This window comes from Arvicanthis niloticus, chromosome 18, assembly GCF_011762505.2.
Source record: "Arvicanthis niloticus isolate mArvNil1 chromosome 18, mArvNil1.pat.X, whole genome shotgun sequence".
Lineage (NCBI taxonomy): Eukaryota > Metazoa > Chordata > Mammalia > Rodentia > Muridae > Arvicanthis > Arvicanthis niloticus.
This window is the reverse complement of record NC_047675.1, coordinates 21,984,254-21,994,917: the sequence shown is the minus strand read 5'-3', so window position 1 is coordinate 21,994,917 and position 10,664 is coordinate 21,984,254. Positions and strand designations below refer to the sequence as shown.

General features: G+C 47.1%; 2 non-coding genes across 2 annotated transcripts; one reads left to right on the top strand and one right to left on the bottom strand.

Annotated features, from left to right (window-relative positions):
* Positions 1-8,236: 8,236 nt before the first annotated feature.
* Positions 8,237-8,319, top strand: Trnal-cag (transfer RNA leucine (anticodon CAG)). The gene has a single exon. It is a non-coding gene; the product is annotated as a tRNA-Leu (tRNA).
* Positions 8,320-8,553: 234 nt separating this feature from the next.
* Trnal-cag (transfer RNA leucine (anticodon CAG)) lies at positions 8,554-8,636 on the bottom strand. Its single transcript has one exon. It is a non-coding gene; the product is annotated as a tRNA-Leu (tRNA).
* Between the last annotated feature and the right edge of the window lie 2,028 nt (positions 8,637-10,664).

Here is a 10,664-nt window from a genome sequence, read left to right as displayed (position 1 = left end):
TCAATTCCCAGCAACTACATGGTGGCTCACAACCATCTGTAATGGGATCTGATACTCTCTTCTGGTGTGTCTAAAGACAGCTACAGTGTACTCATATACATAAAATAAATAAATAAATCTTTAAAAAAAGAGAGAGAGAAATGGCCTTGGTCATGGTGTCTTTTCATAGCAATAGAATAGTAGCCAAGACACATGTGCACGTGCAGACACATGTGTGTGTCATATATAAATGAATGTATATGACATGAAAAGCACAACCACATTGAAAGAAGTAATTTGGTATTTAAATATATGATATATATTTAATGACAGTTGGAGTTTCCTTTTAGCACACTGAAGTTCATCCCTCTACCTCTGGCCCTCCCTAAACAGGATCTCTGGCCATAAAGGGGGAAAAGATAGACAGAAAAAGGGAAAGGAGATATGGAAGTTTACAAAATTTAAACTTCGCCAGGCATGATGAAACGCACCTATAATTTCAGTATTTGGGGAATAAAGACAGGAGGATTATGAGTTCTAGGGTAGCTTGGGCTACACAATGAGATGCTGTGTCTAGAAAGAGAAAAAGATAGGATGTCTATGAATCCAGGTCTACATAGTGAGTTCTACACCAAGCTACACAATGAGATCTTACCAATGCCAACCCCAAATAACATCCAGAGGGGGAGGCAGGAGAGAGGGAGGGATGGAGGGCCAGAGAGATGGCTCAGCAGTCAAGATCAGGTGCTGCCTTTGCAGAGGACCCTAGTCTACTCCCAAGCACCCATAGCCAGGTGGCTCACATTTGCAGTAAATGCAGCAAGGAAATCCTATGCCTCTGGTCTCCTGGGGAGCCTGCACTCATGTACATATGCAGACATGTACATAATTTAAAATATTTTTAAATCAGAAAGAGGGAGAGTCAGAGAGGGAGAGGGAGGGAGAGAGAAGAAAAGGGAAATTCAAGCCTCACTGCCATGAAGGTCTAAAAGGAAAGCAAAAGCCTTCAGCCTCCCTCCTAGAGGGAAGGAAATGACACAGAAGCTGGTAGCTTTGGGCAGTTCACTGGGAGGAAGAATTACATGTCCTTAAATGGAAAGAGAGAAAGGAAAACAGGCTGTAGGTGCCAAGTTCCCATCTCTCTAGCTTTTCACAGCCTTTTACGCAGGTAACTCTTCCATTGCTGGCTGGGCTCCTGGCTCCAGGCTGGTGTCCAAGCCCGAGGGGTTTCTGGAAGAAGCAAGCTTGTCTTATCCATGCCAGGCAGGGATATCCCCAACGAGCTCACCAGAGCCTGCCCAGCCTGAAGTCCTGCCAGCAGATAGCCTCATTCATACCTTGGCTGCAGCCACAGTGGTTCTGGTTTTCTGTTCCTAGGACCTCAAACATCCCCCCCACCCCCAGCCATCCTGAGAAAAGTGGTGGGTAATTCCAAAATATAAATGCTGGTTTTCATCTTCTTTTGTTGGTGGTTTTGTTTCTTTAAGAAAGGTCCTGCTATAGTATAGTATAGTGCAGTATAGTATAGTATAGTATATTGTTCAGGAAAATCTCCAACATGTGATCTTCCTGCCTCAAGTGTCCCCAATGCTGAGATTACAGGCATGAGCCACCAGGCTAATATATACTATATATATATATGTATATATGTGTATGTATACATACATAAACACACATATGTGTGTATATATACATATACATATACATCATATACATATACATATACATATACATATACATATACATATATGTCTTGCTAGGTTTCCCAGGCTCACTTTGAATTCCTGAGCTAGAGCAACCCCTTCACCTCACCCTCTGAGTAGCGAGGCTCACAGATATGACTCACTACATCCAGCTTAAAAGTGGTTCATTAGCTTCCCCATCTCAGGCAGAAACCTTCCTTGGCCCCCAGCCTGGGTTCTTCGCCCTGAATACACCAGGCTGTTTATTGCACATGTGGATGTTTCTGTGACTCACCCGCTACAGATGTCCCCACCGTAGACCCTCTCCACATGGCAGAGCTGGCTGGGACTTCCCCCATCCCCCTGGGACCTTGTAGGTATCTTAGGAATGTTCACTACCGAGCAGACTAAGGCACTTCCAATTCAGACTCTTCCACATGTGTTTGCAGCTGGGAACTGGGTACCTGCTTTCCTGCCTTGGGATTGCAATACTGGGACTAGACTCTCCCTAGCTAATGCCTGGTTGTTGAGGAGAGGGGGCTCCTTCTTCTACCTATTCAGCTCTTTGACTACCCCATACACACAGGATCAAGTCCCACCCTGTGTACCAGCCCAGGGACTCACGTTTGATGGTGGGTTAAGGAGGAGACATCGAAGTCCTCGATGGTTCAGAGCCTAGGGAAAAGGGTTTGTGCCACCAGTTCTTGCTCTTTTCCTCTCCCAGAGCCATGCATGCCCCTCCCCACTCTCCTTAGAAATCCTGCTAAGACGGGTTTGGGCCTCAGAGAGCTGGTGATACTGGACTCAAGATTGTTAGGTCTGAAAGGCTGGAGAAGCAGCTGCCTGCCTAGGGTCTCATGGATACACACAGAAAGTGCAAAGGACTAAAGTCTCTGTACATTTCCAGAACTCCCAGCTTCCCAGAGGAAGGTCATGCCTCTACTCTACAGACATTTTCAACTAGATACAACTAGCATATTGGCTCGTTTTATGTCAACTTGACACAAGCTAGAGCTATTTGAAAGGAGGGAATCAAGAAAATGCCCCCCCCCAAAGATCTATCAGTTGGGCATTTTCTTAATTAGTGATTAATGGCAGAGGTCCCAGCCCATTGTGCGTGTGGCCACCCCTGTGCTAGTATTCTTTGATTCTATAAGAAAGCAGAATGAGCAAACCATGGGGGAGCACGGAGAGAAAGGAGACCTCCTACTCAACAGACAGGAGTAGCTGCAGAGATTCCGATCCTGAGATGCAATCCCAGGGCAGGAACCCAGGGACTCAGTTTTCAGTGCAGTGAGCACTGGCTGTCTGCTCTGTGGCACTTTCATCTCTAGCCATAGAGGCAACAACTTCCCCCCCCCCCATAGTAACAGAAAGCATTGAAATGCATGATATATACTCTAGCATGGGGCACGGGGATATGTCTAAGACTAGAACACCTAGGTATTCACCTTGGCATTTGTTTCCTGGGCTAAAAAAAAAAATGAACAGAGTAAATACTGATATACTGCATGGGAAAGGGCCTCTCATTCCCTGTAACCAGATCTCTGCCACCCATGCCTGTTAGACTTCTTCCTAAAAGCAGCTATAGAAAGGCTTGGTCTGACTTTAGTCAAGACCTATGCTGGTCGTCCTGAGGTCTATAAGAAAGCAGGCTGAGCAAGCCATGAGGATCAGCCCATAAACAACAACTTCCTATGGCCTCTGCATCAGTTCCTGCCTCCAGGTTCCTGCCCTGTTTGAGTTCCTGCCCCGGCTTCCTTTGATGATAAACAATATGTTAGTGTAAGCCAAATGAACCCTTTCCTCCCTAACTTGCTTTTGGCCATGCTGTTTTGTTGCAGCAATAAAAACCCTAACTTTGACAACAAGTAGAACTGGGCATTCTAACAAAAATAAATAATCACAGCCTTTGTGCAAGGGAAGACCTAAGAGAAGGAGGGTGTGCCAAGGGAAAGATTGGGCAACAGGGCTCAGGAATAAAAGGTCTCAGGGAAGAAGGAATGCACCAGTATGCCTCAGCAGAGGACCCCCAGCTTCCTGAGCTTGACCCATCCATTTGTCTATCCATACATGTATTCATCCACTCATCTGTCCGTCTGTCCGTCCATCTGTCCGTCTGTCCCTTCATCCATCCGTCCGTCCATCCATCCATCCATCCATTTGTGAGGTCCCTGCCTTTCCATAGCTGAGCCTGGCTGGAAAGAAGCATCACCAACAAATAATTTAAATCTGAGTCAAGGAGATTGGATAATGGCTGCAAAGAGAATGGAACCACATTTAGCCAGGGTGTAATGAAGACACATTTTGAGCTATCGTGGGAAAGATGGAGTTCAGAACCTGTCCTGTGTGGTCTGGGGAAGGATGGCTCTCCACCGGCCTTGAGGAGCAAGGAAGGCAAAGAAATTTGTGTGTGAGAAATCAGAGAAGAGGGAGTATGGTGATACCTGCCTAAGGCTTGAGAGGCTGAGGCAAGAGGGGCAGGCATTTGAGACCAGTCTTGGCTAAATAGTGAGGCTCTGTCTCAGCAACAAGAGAGAGGTGAGCGTGTGGTGAGATCTAGGAATGTAGTTCAGTAGCAGGACATTTACCTAGCATGAACAAGGCCCTGGTTTGATCCTCAGCACCAAGAAGGAAGGGAGGGAAGGAAGGAAAAGGCAGAGGAAGGAAAATGGTGGATAACAGAAGAGGAAGGGTGTGGGGATGAGAAGATGGGAAGGAAGCTGGGACATGTTTTGGATTGCCTCAGGTGAGGCGAGCAGGACAGCCTGGGGTTGGTAGGCCTATAGAAAACCTTCCTGCAAGGTCTGCAGTCAGAGCCCGCCCCACAGTGTTCCCCAGATAGGGAAATGCAGCCTTTCATGCTTTGATAAACTAACACCCCCTTGTGGGAAGCATTCTCCATGTGCCAAGCTGTCCAGTGCCCAGCTTGTCCTAACTTGTCCACAGATTCGATTACAGAACCTAGTTTTGAAGGGGGGCAAACTGAGGTCAAGTCGCTTCCCCCTAAGATCACAGAGCTGTCAAACAGCAGAGGTAGGAGACCAGGGGTCCCAGCCCACTCTTAGTTCTGATGCCTCCAGCTAAAATCGGTCCCATGTCCCCACTCTGCAGAGCAGCAAACGAGATCCCCCGCCCTTCCTGGGCACATCTTTCTGGACACCTCTCTTCTGGGGTGATCAAAGGATTTCAGGGTACATTTAGCATTCCACAGAACTTGAAAGTGAACTCCTGGCTTTGAAACCGTTCTGGTCACATGGAAACACTTCTGTCCATGTGACCCAATTCTAAGTGGAAAAACTGGGCCACGGTGGGGAGGAAGGGCAGGGTGACCTTGGAGGTCTTTGACAGATCTCTCCTCCTGTCTTAAAGACCTCTGCCTGTCTAGTCCACTTCATTGTCAGACCTCCTGTCCCTTGGGATGTCCTGCTTTCACACAGTGACTGAGATGCCAGACCAGGGTCTTGGCACAGGTTTAGCCCTGGCGCCTGATGGCTTCTGACCTCTTCTGTCAGCCAAGGAAAGCAGAGCCTGGAGCACAAAAGCTTGGCCACCCCACTAAGACAACCATGCTGGGAAAAACCTACCCATTCTTTTAAGATAAGGAAAACAGTTCTAAAAATAGCCCTCCCAGATTCAACCTTTTCAAGCTCTCATGAGTTCAGATCTTCTTCCCACTGGGAGTGGGCAATGGGAGGAGACCCTGCATGAGGCAGGGTCAAGAGGCACCAGAGCCTCTTTAGCTAGAGGCTAAAGACCCACTGCTCTTCCTTGGGAGTCGGGCCTAGTGGTTCCTAGTAATTCCAACACACTTCGGACTGAGGCAGGAGAGTTGCCGTGACTTGGGGGACCAATATAATTTACAGAATGAGATTTTTTATTTTGTAAAAAATAAAAATTCAAGCCAGTATTGTTAAGCTAAAGGAAATCTGGTTTTGCCATCTCCATGTTAATTATCGAACCGGAAGGGCTGGAGAGATGGCTCAGCAGTTAAGACCATGAAGAGACAGCCTAAGAGAACATCTAGCTTGGCAGTAGGCACAGAGCATTCCTGAGGAAGCCTTTTTTTATTTTTTAAATTGTACATATGCACATGTAGGGGTCCTTGGAGGCCAGAAGAGGGTCTGGCATCTCCTGGAGCTGCAGATGTGGGTGTTAGGTACCAAACTCAGATATTCTAGATGAAGAGAAAGCACTCTTCACCACTGAGACATCTCTCCAGCCCAACCCCACCCTCACCCCCAGGAGGGAGCTTTGATGGAGATGAATCAGATCTATTTATTAGCTGTCTGACTATCAATGAGTTAGTTGCCTCTCTAAGCTCCACTCTTTGCATCTGTCAAATAAGTGTAAATATACATATCACTGTGGCACTGTTAGGATCATGACGTCCACAGTGGCATTTGCTAAAACTCAGTTTCCTGCCACCCTTTCCTCTGGAAGAGAGAATGCATCAAGAGCTGGTGTCATAGAAATGTTTGGAGTCCACCTCACTGGGCCCATGGCTGGATAATCACCAGGTACTGACCAGAGCTCCGTACGTCAAGAACCACACTGGGACTTCCCCTGCTCTGGTGGGCTTTCCGGGTCAGCCCTGGGACTTTCCTCCAAGCTGGGCAAATTCCCAAGCCAGGAGGCAGAGGTAAAGCTCTCCCTGTGGCGGTTGTGGCTATTCAGGCTGCTGATTAAAGGAAGGAAGATATTTTTGGCTTTGGGAAGACCAGGTTGGAATGAGGCCGTGAAAAATCTCTGGGCCAGAAAGCAGTCATCTAAAAGATACTGAGGGGTTGGGGTTGGGGGCAGCAGGAGAGTGTCTGACACTGGTCAGTGAGACCTCTCTGTCCCGGCAGCTGCAGCAGGCCAACCTGTGCTCCAGACATGCCTTTCTCTGTCTGGTTTGTGCCCAGGAAAGCTGGGGTTACAGAAGATGAGGTGATCCAGGTGTGCTGGACTCCAGCACCCAGGAGGACCTTGAGCAATACAGCTAAAGAAGCAACTTCAACAACTGCCTGGAAGCCCCTGCCTCGCAGGGGAAATGAGAACTCTGGCCCCTCTGAGGTCTTGGTGACTTCCTGCAGCTTCTCACGATATCGAGGTCTTCTGTGGGCCAGGCAGTAGGGCCTGTCTGCTCTACCATCACAACACAGCCTGCGCTGTCTCTACTTTCTAGGCCCACCGTCCTCCAGCCTGATTCACCTCCTCAGACAAGGTTTCCCTGGTTCCTCTCTGACTTCCACCTATTTCTCCACGTATAATTAAAGAGCTCCTTCTAAGGGGCCACCAGGACCTGCCACAATCCCACTTAAGACATTCTGATGATTCACTACATTGAAAAGTTAAAGCCCTTTCTCTAATACCCAGCCTGGTGTAACGCAAACCTAAGCCTCCTCCGCCCTGATTTCAGTGTCTTGCTGACTTCTACATGCCACCTCTCCTCCCAAGACAGCGTAGTTCTCTCTGCCTGAGAACCTTTGCATTTACTGGGTCTCCCATCAAATGTTACTCCTTCGATACCAATTTTGTTTGCCTATATCCTTTTGAACTCACTGAAGCCTTCTCGGGCCTTTTTTACCCAATGTCTGTAAATCCTCTAATCATTCTTTGTTGGTTTTTTTTTTTTTCTCCCATGAATTTATTCTCTAACCATTCTTAATCATTTTTGGTTTGACACAGGATTTATTTAGCCTGGAATTCACTGTGTGGACTACAACTCTCACAGAGATCAACCTGCCTCTGCCCCCTGAGTGGTGAGATTAAAAGCATGCACCACCAGGTCTGGCTCTTAGTCGCTATTTTTTGTTTGTTAAATTTTATTTATCATCATTATTATTGTGGGCATGGTATGTCATCCTTATTTGTGCCTTTGGAAATAACATAAGGAACGGCTCCTCTGAACTGAGGTTTTCTGTTTCCGTGATCAAGTCTGAAGTTTGGGGAGAAGGGGGCAAGAAGGAACAGAAGAAAGCAAGGGGCGGGGAGGAGCGATGAGTCACGAAATGATTGAAAGCGAGACGGCGCGGAGGTAGGGGGTCTGACCTGCATACTACTGTGTGTCAGGCACTGAGTGGGCACTGGAGACACGGCCAGAACCCGGATCGGACCGTGCCGCCGCGGGGTTCATCTAAGCTAGAGTCTGAAACAAACCAGTAACCCTGCAAATGGGTCCCTGCGGTTTTGACCACCGTTAGGCAAGGGGATCAGGATTTTACTACGTCACAGGTCAGGATGGCAAAGGCTAAGCACAGTTAGCCGCCGCGAATATACCAACCTGATTATACGTGCCATAAAGTCACAAAGGTGGGGATGCAAAAAAAAAAATAAAATGCAAGGTTGCTGCCAGATACGCAGGAAACAAAGCTGAAGGGCACAGTTTCTGCTTTCATTTAAAAGAAACAACTGCAGGTCTGGTGCCTTTCGGGTTTTTCCAGCGAGTGGCGAGCGCCGCCTGCCGGTCAGTACATAGTATGACACAGGGCACTTGCTCCGCCCAATGCGGAAACCAGAAGCTACTTCAGTACGCATGCGCATATTGAGAAGCTTACAAAAAGAATTGTCTAGAAAGTATGTCTCCAGTTGTCAGGATGGCCGAGCGGTCTAAGGCGCTGCGTTCAGGTCGCAGTCTCCCCTGGAGGCGTGGGTTCGAATCCCACTTCTGACAAGTTGCTCTTTTATTGTTCATGCTAGACTACTTTTCATAATATACTCCACTTCGTCATCTTAAATGCCATTGTATACTTTTTAAAACTACCTTCTACGTATTTTTTTGATTTAAAACTATAAAAAGAATTCAGGAGCTGGGGGTAAAAATGATAATTCTCACTCTGGTCTGTTCAGCGCAGATCTAGTTTTCTGCGAGAATTACGGGGGGGGGAGAGAGAAAAAAAAGTAGCTTTGTTAGAAGTGGGATTCGAACCCACGCCTCCAGGGGAGACTGCGACCTGAACACAGCGCCTTAGACCGCTCGGCCATCCTGACTTAGAAGCTGCTCTTTTTCATGTTCATTTTAGTTGTTGGCACTCTGTGACACCGCTGCTGCCAAGCAGCCATCAATACCACTCTATCCCACCATCACTACATAGAAATATATACATACACCACGCCCTCACCGCAGCTGCACCCGCACATGCTAGCTTGGCATCTACAACCAGCGACTCTCCAGCTCCGTGCAACAGTCCGGTCTACCCAGGGTTTAAAAATCACCGGTAGTAGCAAGGCGTGGTGACCCTCGCCTGTAACTCTAACACGCAGTAATCTAAAGCAAAAGAATCGTGTCGAGTTCCACACCAGCCTGGTCCATGGAGCTAGGCTCGATCTCAAAAAAAAAAGAAAAGAAACAAAACCCCCCAAAACAAAAACAATGAAATAAACAAACACACACAATGTTGACAAGACTCCCCTTCTCAAACGGACCCGTAACTGTTTTCACTGGAAACGTGTTTCCCCTACATTCTATAAGAAAGAACTACAAATACGAGGACTAGCTGCTGCGACTGAATTCTAGAGGACTCCTGGTCCCACGTCACAGGACGCGGGAGGCTTCTTAGTAAGACAGGCTGGAGATGGCCTGCCCGCAGGGGATGCTGTAGGAGCAGCCGTTTGCTTCCGAGAAAATGGAGAACTTAGGGAGAGAATTGTCCTCTGCCTTCAAAGCCCTGAGACCAAAGAACTGGAGCTGAAGGTGTCCTCCATGCTCACAGACCTGGAGCCTGAGCCTTGACTGGCGGACGGTGGTTTGTAAGAGCGTGGGACGGTAAGGTGACCGGGGCGTCTGAGTAGATAGGCAGGTCACCAGAGCTGTCTTATTGTTGCTGTCATAAATTACCAAGCTTGTTTGTGTGGCTGGTTGGTTGATTGGCTTTTGACCAGCCAATTTTTACTATGTAGTTCAGAATATCCTGGAACTTACTATCCTCCTGCCTCAGCCTTTTGAATGCTACGACTATATTCAAGCATTTAAGCCACAGAACCTGGTTTAGCCCTAATTTTTTTTCAAAGATCCCCCCCCCCCACCTCCTGCTATTTTCCACCGCCAGTGAACAAGAGTTTTTACTTCATTTTCTTTTGCCTCCCCGTTGAATCCGAGGTGAGACATATTCTGGTGTTGGTGTTTGTAGATCTTTTGTTGTTTTTTATTCTGTTGGTGTGTTGAAGTTTTCTCTCTCTCTCTCTCTCTCTCTCTCTCTCTCTCTCTCTCTCTCTCTGTGTGTGATTTTTTTTTTATTTTTGTTTTTTGAACAGGGTCTCACATAGTCCAGGTTGACCTCAAAATCCTTAAGTAGTTGAAAATGACCTTGAACTCCTGGTACTCTACCAACCTAGTTAGCTACATCCTTCTCCTATTGACTTCTTCTTCTTCTTCTTCTTCTTCTTCTTCTTCTTCTTCTTCTTCTTCTTCTTCTTCTTCTTCTTCTTCTTCTTCTTCTTCTTCTCCTTCTCCTTCTCCTTCTCCTTCTCCTCCTCCTCCTCCTCCTCCTCCTCCTCCTCCTCCTCCTCCTCCTCCTCCTCCTCCTCCTCCTCCTTCTTTCTCTCTCCCTCTCTTCCTCTTTCCTTGTTGTTTGTTTGTAATAAATGTATGTTTAAGTCCTGGGCTACATGAGAAAACCTTGTCTCCCCCAAAAAAGTAACTTCTCGAGCTCACACCTTTAACCCCAGCTCTTGGGAAGCAGAGGCAGAGTTCAAGACTAGCCTGGTCTACAGAGCTAGTTCTTGGACAGCCAAGACCACACAGAGAAAATGTGTGTGTGTGTGTGTGTGTGTTGCAGGGAGTGGGAGGGGCACAAAGATACCCAAACAAACAAAAAGTAACTTCTCAAAGTAAACTGTTTCTCAATTTAAAACTTCAAGCAATAAGACAGGTCCGATGGCACACACAATCGCAGCCATTGAGAGGTAAAGAAAGGTGAATTAGGAGTTAAGATTATCCTCAGTTACAAAGTGAGTTTAAGATTAACCTAGGATACATGAGACCCTATCTTAAAAAAAACAAATGAAAAAAAAAAAAAA